Source organism: Narcine bancroftii, chromosome 3 (genome assembly GCF_036971445.1).
Source record: "Narcine bancroftii isolate sNarBan1 chromosome 3, sNarBan1.hap1, whole genome shotgun sequence".
Lineage (NCBI taxonomy): Eukaryota > Metazoa > Chordata > Chondrichthyes > Torpediniformes > Narcinidae > Narcine > Narcine bancroftii.
Window position 1 is genome coordinate 193,339,021 of NC_091471.1, and position 12,529 is coordinate 193,351,549.

The window sequence follows — 12,529 nt, forward strand, 5'->3', positions numbered from 1 at the left end:
CAGGAGCAAACAGAGCTGGAATAACCGCTTGCTGTACCCTGTGAACCACCAGAACCTTCTCAATCAAAGATAACTGAGTTGGAGCAGCTAATGGCAACACTGACTACACAGGTACAAGCTTCAGGCATACAATGGAATTCCTTCCATTGACTAGTTGGAATTGTGCTGGTAGAGGTGATGGATGATGTATTTATTGGAAGCACTGCAAATTTGGTGCTGCTGCCTAGTACTGTCAGCCACTCTGTGACTTCTACAAATGGCAGCTGGGAAACAACCAGGCCCAGCAGTAGAGGCAACTGATGCCCTTGAGCATGTTGGTCACCGTCTTTTCCTCAAAGACTGTTGCTCGGATGTTCAATTTCTTGCTGATTTCAGTGCAGAAATGTCTGTGGTCACTCCAACCCCTGAGGAATGCAGACACCCCAATATGCCATGTGTTCTTGCAGCTGCGAATAATTCTCATATTCAAACATATGACCAGAGTTCACTAACGCTGGATTTCGGTCTCAACAATCCTTTTCAGTGGATTTTCAGGGTTGCAAATGTGGCGAATTCCATTTTGGGAGCTGATTTTCTGTCACATTTTTCGATGCTGGTGCATTTTAAAGAATCGCTGTGTCATGGACCGCAGCACTTGTATGCAAATGAGCTGCATTTGTCGTCCCTCCAGGTCTTCAACCTGGCTTCTGCCCTTTCCGAGACTTGCTCAAGTCTTCCCCTCTCCAATGTATCGCCATACAGACATTAAACGTGCAGTAACCCACCACATAGAGACTCAGGGTCCTCGGTTGCAGTACGGGCTTGTAAATTCCCCAGCACATCTTCATGCAAATTTGGTACCTGTACACTCAAATAATGGAATTAAATTTTTAATTATATCCTTCCTATGCATCTCGATTTGCGAGAATCTCCTCTGAGTAGTTATGAAAAATTTTGAGGTATGTGCCTGACGATGTTTCTCTAGGCAATCCAAAAACTCTTTCTATTTCTTGCTTATTTCTTTTCTTTTTATACTTATTGATTTATAGTATCTATATTGTATATTTTGAGGGGAGATTGGGTGTGGTGGGGTTTGTGGAAAAACCATCATGAACGTAACTTTATTTTGATTCTTTGAAATTTGTATTATTATATAAATGTTATTACTACATGTATGGAAAAATTGTAAATGAAATATTAAGAGAAAGAGAAATTTGGAGCTTGGACATAGTGCACATCCAATAGAAAGTGAATGCTATGGCCGACGCCATGTCCAGGCATGACATTGACGCCTTACATACGATAACTGCCATTGATTTCACTGCCATGGCTCGTGCACAGCACACCGATCCTGGTCTCATCCAGTATTGCTGGATCAACTCTGGTCTCCATCTAAAAGATGTGAGCCTGGATGAATCAGAAACATTGGTCTGCGATTTTTTTTTCCACAGGAAGACCTGGCTGCAATGAGCTGTCAGATTTTTGAGGCTCTTCATAATATATCCCATCCTGGTTGAAGAGCAGCATTTAAACTGATTATGGAATGTTTTACCTGGGCTCATGTTAAACAGGAAGTTGGATTATGAGAAAGGACCTGCTTGCTGTGTCAGCCCTCTAAAGTCTCCAGACACACGAAATCTAAGCTGGGGGATTTTGTTGATTCAGATTCCTGTTTCCATTACCTGCATCTGGAACTTGGTCGGCCTGCTTCCGCCATCCAGAAGAGGATGCTCATGTGTGAGGACTGGGCTACCAGATGGCAGGAGGCCATTCCTGTCACTGACATCTCTGTGGAGATGATTGGTCGAGCTTTCCTGGATCGTTGGGTTCCATCTTTCAGTGTTCCAGGCACTATCACAACAGATTGAGTGTCTCAATTTGAGCCAATGATTTCCCGAGCTCTCACTGATCTTCTGGGCACCATTTTTATTCAGGTTATGGCTTAACATCCGCAGATCAACGGCCTTGTTGAACGTTTCCATTGCCAGTTGAAAGCAGCATTGACTGCAAGTGGCGATGAATCTAGGTGGAGCGAGCGTTTGCCCATGACACTCCTTGGCATGCTTACTGCTGTAAAGGCGGATCTTGGATGTTCAGCAGCAGGGATGGTATATGGTACCAGGCTGACTTTGCTTGGTGGTTTATTAATCTGAGTCCATGGACAGCGCTCTTATGAACTGGAAAGTTATGTCGATCATCTTCAGGAAAACATGAGATTTCTCAGATCTACTCCTATGCAGCATGTGACACCTGGAGTGGATGTGCCAGATGATTTGCCACACTGTTCTCATATGTTCCTTTGGCATTGGGTGTTTGCAAGCCACTTCTGTCCATTTTTGATGGTCCTTTTGAGGTCTTACAAAGCTACCTGAAAACTTCTGTGATTGAAAGAAATGGGAAAACTGACACGGTCTCTTCAACAGGTTGAAGTCTACGTATTTTTGTGGTCCATGTTCTGCATCAGTGCTAGAGTTGGAGGACCAGTTGCAGCCCTACCAGACAGAGCTTGTCTTGCAGTATTATATGAATCAGGCCAGACTGTCAATCTTCTAGACCATTATGTAGCGGGGCAAGTCCAATTAGTTGCCTCTTTGTGTAGCTCGGAGGCTGAGTGGGAACATTGGGAGCAGTGCTGGTCACTGCTGATTACGAATTCGAGATGATGTGTAGGAGTAATAATGCATATGTGTCGGTTAGTTAAGAAGGCTGGACACATTGTTATGGATCTCAGATGCAGGAGGAGAAGAGGGAAAGTGTCACTATCACCCATGTGGTGGAGAGCCAATGAAAAGGTCAGAGGGATTTACCTGGGTGGTATTTGAGGATATGAAGGATTCAGTGTTGCATCTGAAGGGAATAAAGAGAGTCAACTTCATTTTGTGCTGAAAGAAATGAGTGAATATATTCTTTAAATTGTGTGTAAACTGAGTAAATTACTACTGCTATAAGGATCCTTGAGGATAGAGTGAGGCTGCTTTCTTTAGAGGACTGACTCTTGTGGATGTCCTTGATGGAGTGAAGACAGGTGCCCATGATGTCACAGGTCAAGTTAACAACCATGTGGAGTTTTTTTTTCCTTGTCATGGTGCATTGGCGTCTCCATACCAGACAGTGATGCAACCAGCCAGAATGCTCTCCATGGTACACCTGTAGAAATTTTTGTAAGTCTTCAGTGACGTACCAAACCTCCTCAAAAACCTCACAAAATATTGCTGCTAGTGAGCCTCCTTCATGATTGCTTCAGCATGGAGGCCTCAGGACAGGCCCTCCGAGATGTTGACACCTAAGGATTTAAAGTTCTTGACGCTCTCCACTGATGACCCCTCGATGAAGACTGGTTCGTGTTCTCCTGATTTTGATTTTGCTAATGTTGAGTGCAAGGTAGTTGTTGTGGCATTATTTATCTAGCTGATTATCTCCCGCCTGTACACTTCCTCATTGCTGTCTATGTGTCATCCAATGATGACATTTGCAAATTTGTAGAGGGCAATTGAAATGTGCTTCACCACACTGTCATGGGTGTAGACCTGAGTAGGGCAGTGGGCTAAACACAAATCCTTGAGGTGTGTTGATCACCAGTGAGGAGGAGATGTGGTCTCCAATTCATACTGACTGTGGTCTTCTGATGATGAAGTCAAAGATCCAGTTGCGGGGGTGGGGAGTGGGGTTTCCAGAGGCCCAGGGTTGATCAGCACTGAGGGAATGATGGTGTTGAAGGTTGAGAAGCCAGATGTATGTGTTGTTGTTGTCTAGGTGATCCAGAGCTGAATGCAGAGGCAATGACATTGCATCTGCTGTGGAGTGATTTTGATGGTAGGTGAATTGCAATGGGTCCAGATCTTTACTTCGTTACATATTAATTCTGACCATGACCAAACTCTGAAAGGATTTCATCACAGTACATGTGAGTGACACTGGACAATCCATTGTTCTGGTGGCCCCAAAAAACAAGGTGACCTGCTTCAATGACAATTGGCCAGTGGCATCAACATTTATCTCAGTATGGACCTACACCCACTTTAATTCACCTATCATCACAATAGGATAATGGCAGATGCCATCTCACTGGCCCTCCACTCTGCATTCAATCATCTGGACTACAAGAACATCTATGTCAGGTTGTTTTTCACTGACTGGAGCTCAGCATTCAATGCTAACATAAACCAGAAAAAAAAAACATGACCAAATGAAGGGGTATGGAGGTCTGTGCATCCCTCTGTAACTGAATCCTTGACTTCCGTGTCAGCAAACCCCAATCAGTGCACATCGGCAACATCACCTCTTTCTCAATGACCATCAATATGTAAGGGAACTCCAAGGCTGTGTGCTTAGTAAACTGCTCTGTTTCCTGTCATGACTGCATAGCCAAGTTTGGCTCCAACATAATCTATGAATTCCCTGACAATACCACTGTTGTTGGCCAAAAAACAAGAAAAGATGAGTCAGAATACAGGAAGGAAACTGAGAATTTTGTTGGGTTATGCCAGAACAATCTTGGTCTCACAACCCAGGAGATTATTGTTGATTTTAGGAAGGGAGAATGAGAGAACACACACCTTTCCAGATTGATGTAGTCGGGCTGGTGAGCATTAGTACCTTCAAGTTTCTGGGAGACCAGATTTCAGATGACCTCTTCCAGAACTGGTGAAGAAGACACATCCACAACCCTATTTCAGAGAAGATTTGGCATGTTGCTGAATACGCTGTCAAATTTCTGCAGGTGAACTGGTTGTAATTCATCTTGATTTATTGATTCCTTTTTTTTTAATTTAAAAAAAAAATTTCAAACTGTGAACCAGATTGTGCAAATTGGGATTGTACGCCCTGGAGTTTAGAAGATTGAGAGGGGATCTCATAGAGACATATAAAATACTGGCAGGACTGGACAGAATGGATGCAGATGGGATGTTTCCAATGATGGGAAAATCCAGAACCCGGGGCCATGGTTTGAGGATAATAGGCAAACCATTTAGGACCGAGATGAGGAGGAATTTCTTTACCCAGAGGGTTGTGAATCTGTGGAATTCATTGCCACAGAGGGCAGTAGAGGCAGGTTAATTAAATATATTTAAGAGGGAATTAGATATATTTCTTCAGTATAAGGGTATTAAAGGTTACAGAGAGAAGGCGGGGACGGGGTACTGAACTTTAAGATCAGCCATGATCTCGTTGAATGGCGGAGCAGGCTCGAAGGGTCGAATGACCTACTCCTGCTCCTATCTTCTATGTTTCTATGTTTCTATATCAACCAAAATATATAAAAATGTTTTTCATTAAATATACACAATGGCATTTTCTCCTCCCTACCCTCCCACCCCCCTCCAGAACCAATAAATATTCAACATATACAATACAATAAGACCATAAAACAATGTCTTCACAAAATGAAAAATAAACAAGAAAAATGCATCATCTGTTTTTACACACTGAATCAAATAGTTTTGTCTTCTTATCATTTTAGGGGGGTGCAGGTCCAAGGCAAGTTCTCTCTGTTATGTTATGGTTCCCAATTTTGTTCAAATAATGTGACTTTATTTTTTTAATTATATGTTATTTTTTTTCCAATGGAATCCATTTATTAATTTCCATGTACCATTGCTGTATTCTCAGGCTCTCTTCCATTTTCCAACTTAACATTATACACTTTTTTGCTACTGCTAAGGCTATCATAATGAATCTTTTTTGTGCTTTATCCAATTTGAGGTAGTAAGTAATTACTCATCCAAGTAATTCATTACTTCTTATGTTACTTAAAAGAAAGATCTCTGGATTTTTTGGTATTTTATTTTTTGTGGTTTTATTTAATATCTGATTTTGATCTTCCCAAAATGTATTCACTTTCGTATATGCCCAAATTGTATGTATTGTTGTTCCCATTTCCTTCTTACAGCGAAAACATCTATCTGATAATGTTGGATCCAATTCTTTTGGATCATCTGTTTTAAATTTTGAGGAATGATATAACCTGTGCAACCAATTAGACTGTATCATGCATAACCTTGTGTTTATTGTTAACTAATATGGATACACCTCTAGCTTTTGAATTATATGATGCTGCCACTACCTATCCTACCCTGTCTCTCTTTAATTTGTTATGTTCCACTTCAGTTAGATGCGTTTCCTACACAAATGCTATACCTATTTTTTCTTTTTTTAGAAAATTTAATAGCCTGTTCCTTTTAATTTGGTTATGTATTCCATTAATGTTTATAGTCATATAGTTCAATGTGGTCATCTTATATCTTGTTTACCCCTCTATTCTGCTTCCTCATCACCCCTTTATCCCATTTTCATCTCTCAGTTTTCCATTTTTAAACTCAATGTATGACAACACATTTAAAACATAAAATACTCCAACAATTCCCACACCCAATATTACCTTAACCCCAAATATGCCCCCCCCTCTAAGTTTCCCCTTATCCTTTGCCAGGCAACCATAACTTCCCTTTCCATTTAGGTTGCGATCTTTCTCGCAAGCATCAACTGATTTTGCAGTGACGGTTATTGTCCTCCCACCAACACCTCCCCAGCAAACACTTTTTTTTTACACATATAACAAAGCTCTCCCCTTCCCCCCCTTACTTCCTTCCTTCCCCTCTCTTTTCCCTCTTTATTTCTTTACATATACATTGTTTTTACATCTTTATATATACTTTATCACCTTTCTTCATTCTTAGTACATCTCTTCATCTCTCCTTCTATCCTGCAAACGCTTTGCGAATTCCGGATCTGAGAACAGTCTGTTTTGTTCCCCAGGTATAAATATTTTAAGCACGGCTGGATGTCTTAACATGAATTTATAACCTTTTTCCATAGAATTGATTTTGCTGTATTAAACTCTTTCCTCTTCTTTAAGAGTTCAAAACATATGTCTGGGTAAAAAATATATTTTGCCCCCTGTATTCCAATGGTTTATTATCTTCTCTAACTTTATTCCTTGACTGCTCCAATATATTTTCTTTTGTCGTATATCTCAAAAATTTTATTAAGATGGATCTTGGTTTTTGATGTGACTGCGGTTTCGGAGCTAGTGCTCTGTTTGCCCTTTCTATTTTCATTCCTTCCTGCATTTCTGTCATTCCCAGGACCTTCGGGATCCATTCTTTTATAAATTCCTTCATGTCTGTGCCTTCTTCACCCTTCTTCGGGCCCATTATTTTTATGTTGTTTCGCCTACTATAATTTTCCAACATATCAGTTTTCTGAGATAACAACTCTTGTGTCTCTTTAATTTTTTTGTCACTTTCTTCTAATTTTCCTTGTCTTTTACTTCCATTTCTACAGCCGTTTCTAATTCTTCTACATTTTCTACTCTATTCCCTATTTCTGTCATGACCCATTCTAATCTTTGCATTTTATCTTCTGTTCTTTTCATTTTTTCTTTCAATTGCATTAAATTCTAATGATAACCATTTTTTTCATGCTCTCATTTGTTCTTCAAAAAAGGCTTTATCTATATTCTGTTCATCTGTTTTACCTTCTATATCTCTGTGAAGATCTTGGTCTTCTTCTTCCTCTCCTTTTGTGTCTGTACTTGTGTTTGTGTCTTCTTCTTCTCTTTGTATCTGTGTCTCTTCTGATTCTCTTGATGAGTTGCTTTTATCACTTTGTTGGGTCTCTTCTTGCTGGGCCTTTTGTTGTTGATCCCCCCCCACCCCCCTCCTGGGCTGCTCATCTGTCAGGCTTCCTGTGCTGCTCCTCTTGCCGTTCACCCCGTCGACTTTCTTCCTCACCTGGTTCCTCACTCCCTCTCTTGCCGCCTTCCTCAACTTCCAGCTGAGAGCCTTGGTGTCGGGCATCCCTCAACTAGTCGCGCCGTGGTTGCCCGCTCCTTGGCTGAGCCCCCTCCTGTCGGTGTTTCCATTTACCTTTGATTGTACACTGCGCATGTGCTACTCTTCGCGCATGCACAGTTGCGCACTTTTGTTTGGCTCAGAGAGACGTTTTTGCAGTCCACTGGTTGGGGGGGTCGTGACTCCTCAGGGCCGGCATCAACCTCAGAGATCGGGCACTCTTTGCCACCACAGCTCTCTATTCCTTCGTGCAGGTAAGGCCTTCTTCTTTCTTTTCTGGTGACTTTTCTTCTTTTTTCCTCGTTGTTTTTACTTTTTCCTTCTTGGGTGCCATCTTCTTTCTCTTCTCTGCTACTTTATCTTCTATTTTGTATACTTTATATTTGTTAAGCTTTGTCTTGTCTTCACTTTTTTTCTTCTGGAGAGTGCTGGTTTTAACTTACTGGCCACTACTCCATCACGTGACTTCCCGATTTGTTGATTCCTGAGCCTAGAAATGCAGAATGCTGCAGATCGTGGCAATCACAGGCAGACCCATCACACTCTGACCCATCCTTTGAAGGCATCTTGGTGCGGTGCTGCCTCAAGAAGGCGGTTAATGTCATAAAATACCCCCATGGTCACAATCCCTTCCTAATGCTATATTTGGGTAATAGGCAGATAGGCTCTCCTCCAGTTTCACAAACAGTTTCTTTTCAATGGCTCTTAGCTTCTTGAACATCCACTCATTGCACAAATGATAGACCGCTCCAACACTACAAGAGGAATGTTTGCATGATTGTCATGTCACATTTTTTCTTTCATGGTGGGAATAGTAAATATGTATTTTTAAATTGAACTTCGTGTTCCCCATGTCTGGTGCAGCTAACTGTGAACCGTCTGCTAGGTTGCTCTTGGATGCAAGCGTTCGTGTTTCAGGACTTTAAAGGAAGGAAGTGCTTGAAATAGTCTTTCAACTTTGTGTCTGATATAGACGAGTCCTTGCAAAGCATGATCAAATTCACCCATCGTCTTAGAACATTGCATTAAATCTAACTAAATCATGCTTTTGGGTATCGAATTATGAACATCAATCGCCAACAAGGTCCAACTTCAAATCTCTAACTACTACAGCTGATTGAAATATTCATGGGTTTCATTGACATTCAGATAATTATAACATATAATTAAATATAACAAGTCCAGTGGGTTCAGGCTGATATGAATCTTGCTCATTTATTTTTGGAGAAGCCATCGGAGGGAAAGAACAAAATTCAGTGGCAAAAATACTTCTCACTTTATTCTCTTTATAGTTTTTTTTTGACATTGCATTGAGGAGGAGAGAGGATAGTAGTTACTGGGCACTTCTAAGCATGTACTCCAGTATCTTCTGGATGTTATGGAAGGACAGTGTATAGCCATAGGAGTTTTGCACAGGCTCTTTTCAGATGCTACCAACATCTGTTGTAGTTCCCTGTTGAAAAATGTCAACAGAGAGACTGATGTAGAGTTTGTATTATGAGTTGGTTGTTGGTTGGGCCCAGACAAAAAGTCCAAACTTACCATTGCAGACATTTTCTTAGATTTGCTTTGAATATTATTGATGATAGCCTAGCTCCCTTTTGAATATGGCACATAGAACATTATATACCCCCCTTCAGGCCACAATGCAGGAGTGCATGTACAGGGAGTACAGAAGGGGAGTGAGTGCACAGCCTTGTGGTGCAGCAGTGTTGAAGGTGATTGTAGAGGAGGTGCTGCCACTAATCTACACTGTTTATGGTCTGATGGATACAAAGTCGAGGATCCAGTCTGGGGCGGGGTGGGGTGTGGGTAGGGTGGTGGTGCTGAATCCAAGGTTCCCGTGTTCTGTGTTTGTGGATGAATTTGTTTTGCACTATGGGTGTCCATCTTAACGCAGATGGAAATATCAGCCTATATCCGAGTTTGTCAATGGTACATAGCTGGGAGATGCATTTGGTTGTGTGGAGAATGCACAGGGCAATCAAATGAGCAAGAAGGGAAAATAATGCTGGAATATATGATCGTATCCAGTTTGGTAGAAAAAAAAGGATTTTTAAATGCCCAAGATGTTTGTTTACATATATGGTCCTTCAAATCCATCCAGGCTCTCTACAGAGCAATTGTGTTGGTCTAATTTTCCCTCCTTATTTCCCTGTAACCTGATAGATTATTCATTCTCATATGTCCATTGACCCTGTGATACTTTTACTAAGGAGAAATTTATAGTAGCCACAAAACCTGTCAGTAGATCATCGTGATGTTGGAGGAAACCAGACCACCCAGTTGAAATCCTCACGGTCTCAGAGAGAATCTGCAAACTCCATGCAGATGGTACATGAGATCTGGAACAAACCCATGTTCTTGGAGCAGTGTCAATTTACCAGATTAACTGCTGGAATAATGTTTTTCGTATGATAAAAAAATCTAAACAGATTGAGTATCTACTCTCTTGAGTTTAGAATAATGAGATGTAATCTTTATGAAACCTACACAATTCTTATGGGTTTGACATTCTCGATGGAGAGTTGATATTTTTACTGGCTGGGATGCAAAGAACTAGGAGGTCAGATTCTCAAAATGAGGGTTTACTGTTGAGACAGATGAAAACAAGATTTCTCACCCAGAGTGAAGTAAAACTTTGAAATTTTCTCTCCCAGAGAGCAGAATAGGGTCAACCTAGTGAGTACATTCAAGATTAAGAGTGTTGAATATTTGGATGTGAAGAGAATGGATGGCAAAAGGGCTGGTATAGAGAAGTGGTGCTGATCAGTTCTGACTGTATGGAACAGGTCTGAAGGAGTAAAAGCTCCTGTATATTTTTCTTGTTATTAAGGGGTATGAGAAGTGTTGAGGGTTGGGTAATACAGTATAGGATGAAGATGTGATTGATCAGTTGGTATGTGAACATGATTCCCCAAGACTATAATGATTAAGTTCATGTCATAAATAGAACAAAAATGAAGTTGAATTATAAACTAAGTTCTACAATACAGTCACTGCTTGGGTCATATTTTAAAAAAATATTTTATTTTTGGTTTTCCAAGACTCATACAAATCCAAATAAAACAATCTCTTTCAACAATAGAACAATCCATGAGCAGGGCTGGTCAGGCCTATGTCTGGACAGCATGACAGCTGTTATTAATGCCAGGTACAGGTTGGTGCAATACAATTTCCTGCATCAACTGTACCTCATACCTCAAAAACTACATAAATCTAAACCAGAAATCCCGGAAATGTGCTTTAGGTATGGTGTGGAGACTGGAACCTTTATCCATTCAACCTGGCTGTGTACAAAGGTAAGATCCTCCTGGGAAGACGTGGGGGCACTTTCAAAAATATTACAAAGGCAGATTTCACAAGATCCGGAATTGTACCTTCTGGGAAACATTATGGACGTGTGTTTTAAACTGTCCAGATACCAAATTCAGTATACGTAGGTCACCTTGGCAGAAGCCAGAAAATGTTTAGTGGCCGCATGGAAGTCCAACTCCAAACTAAACATTACACGATGGAATATGGAAATGCAGAATTGCATTCCCCTGGAAAAAACCACGTAAAATTAATTTAAGGAGGAAATATGACACATTCATTAGAGCGTGGCAACCTTATCTGAAGTATATTGGCTTTCAGATATGACTATCCCCCTTCAGAACAAGGGTACTGAAACAATCTGTCCTAATATGGAAACAATTAGCATTAGGGAAATAGGACGTGGCACAGACAATGTGCTTTGTTAGTCACTTTTGTCATTTGATTCCTTACCTTTGGTTGCTTGGTCACCTTGGCTGTTTTTTTTCCTAGTCTTTTCCCTAGGTTTCTGTGGGGGGTCATTATGATTTTTGTATCTATATAATTTATATGACTTTATTCTTAGTTGTATTGGAACAAGGCACTGGGGAGGGGGGTGGGTGGGAAGGAGGTGGGGGGGGGATAAAAAAAGACATTTATGTTATACTGGTGTTGGGAGTGTGTTGTGGGTTTGAATTTATATGAGTCTGTGAAAATCAAAAATAAAATATATTTTAAAAAATAGTATATTACATACAGAGTCTATTTTCCCCCACCCCTCTCCCCTCGTTCCCATACTCTAATACAACAAAGACAAGATTATATAAATTAAATAAATACAAAGAACCAAATATCAGTAAAGTCACAAACCATTAAGGGACCTTGTTACTTAATATACTTAGTTAAATATTTAACCATTTATATACATTTATACTGTGTGTAATTATAAATCTGTTTGTTAATATGTGCTCTTTGGTTTTGCTTTTTTACAAATGAAGCAGTGCAGTGTATATAAGAATGAGTACCTTTTATTAACTGTGTTGTGAGATGATTCGTTATTGCTGTTAGTTGAGAATATGGTATTTTCAACAAAGAAAGTTCCATTGGAAGCTCTAACTTTGTTAGTTGGCTCAGCAAATAGCAACATTAAAGAGACCACAAACTTGAGAGGCTCAATGATTTCCTGGCTCGGGAAAAGCATCTCTTCATGAGTCTTCATTCATGAAGTCTGTGAATATTTCCGGTCATTGCTGGGAGGTAGAGCTTTTGAAGTTCCCTCTGGTAGCCTGCCTTTGTTCCAGTGGTCTTCTCCTCTTCAGGCTCTGAGACTCTTTACTGTTCTTCACTGAGTGCTGCTAGGTGAGGAAGTCTGATGTTCATATGATCTTGACATCCATGCAGAGAGTGGCTTAGACACTTGACTGTGGAGAATGTCATCACACCGAATGTCACCTATACCATCT

General features: G+C 40.6%; 1 long non-coding RNA gene across 2 annotated transcripts in view; it reads right to left on the reverse strand.

The window, feature by feature from the left end:
• The window catches only part of LOC138756340 (uncharacterized), a 47,837-nt gene that overhangs the window by 16,108 nt on the left and 19,200 nt on the right, over positions 1 to 12,529 (reverse strand). The window contains exon 3 of one of the 2 annotated variants that reach the window (XR_011353003.1): positions 12,079 to 12,527. The exons of the other annotated variant lie outside the window; for it this stretch is intronic. This is a non-coding gene — a long non-coding RNA (uncharacterized lncRNA). Of the gene's footprint in view, positions 1 to 12,078; positions 12,528 to 12,529 lie in introns of those variants that run through there. 2 annotated transcript variants of the gene reach the window in all.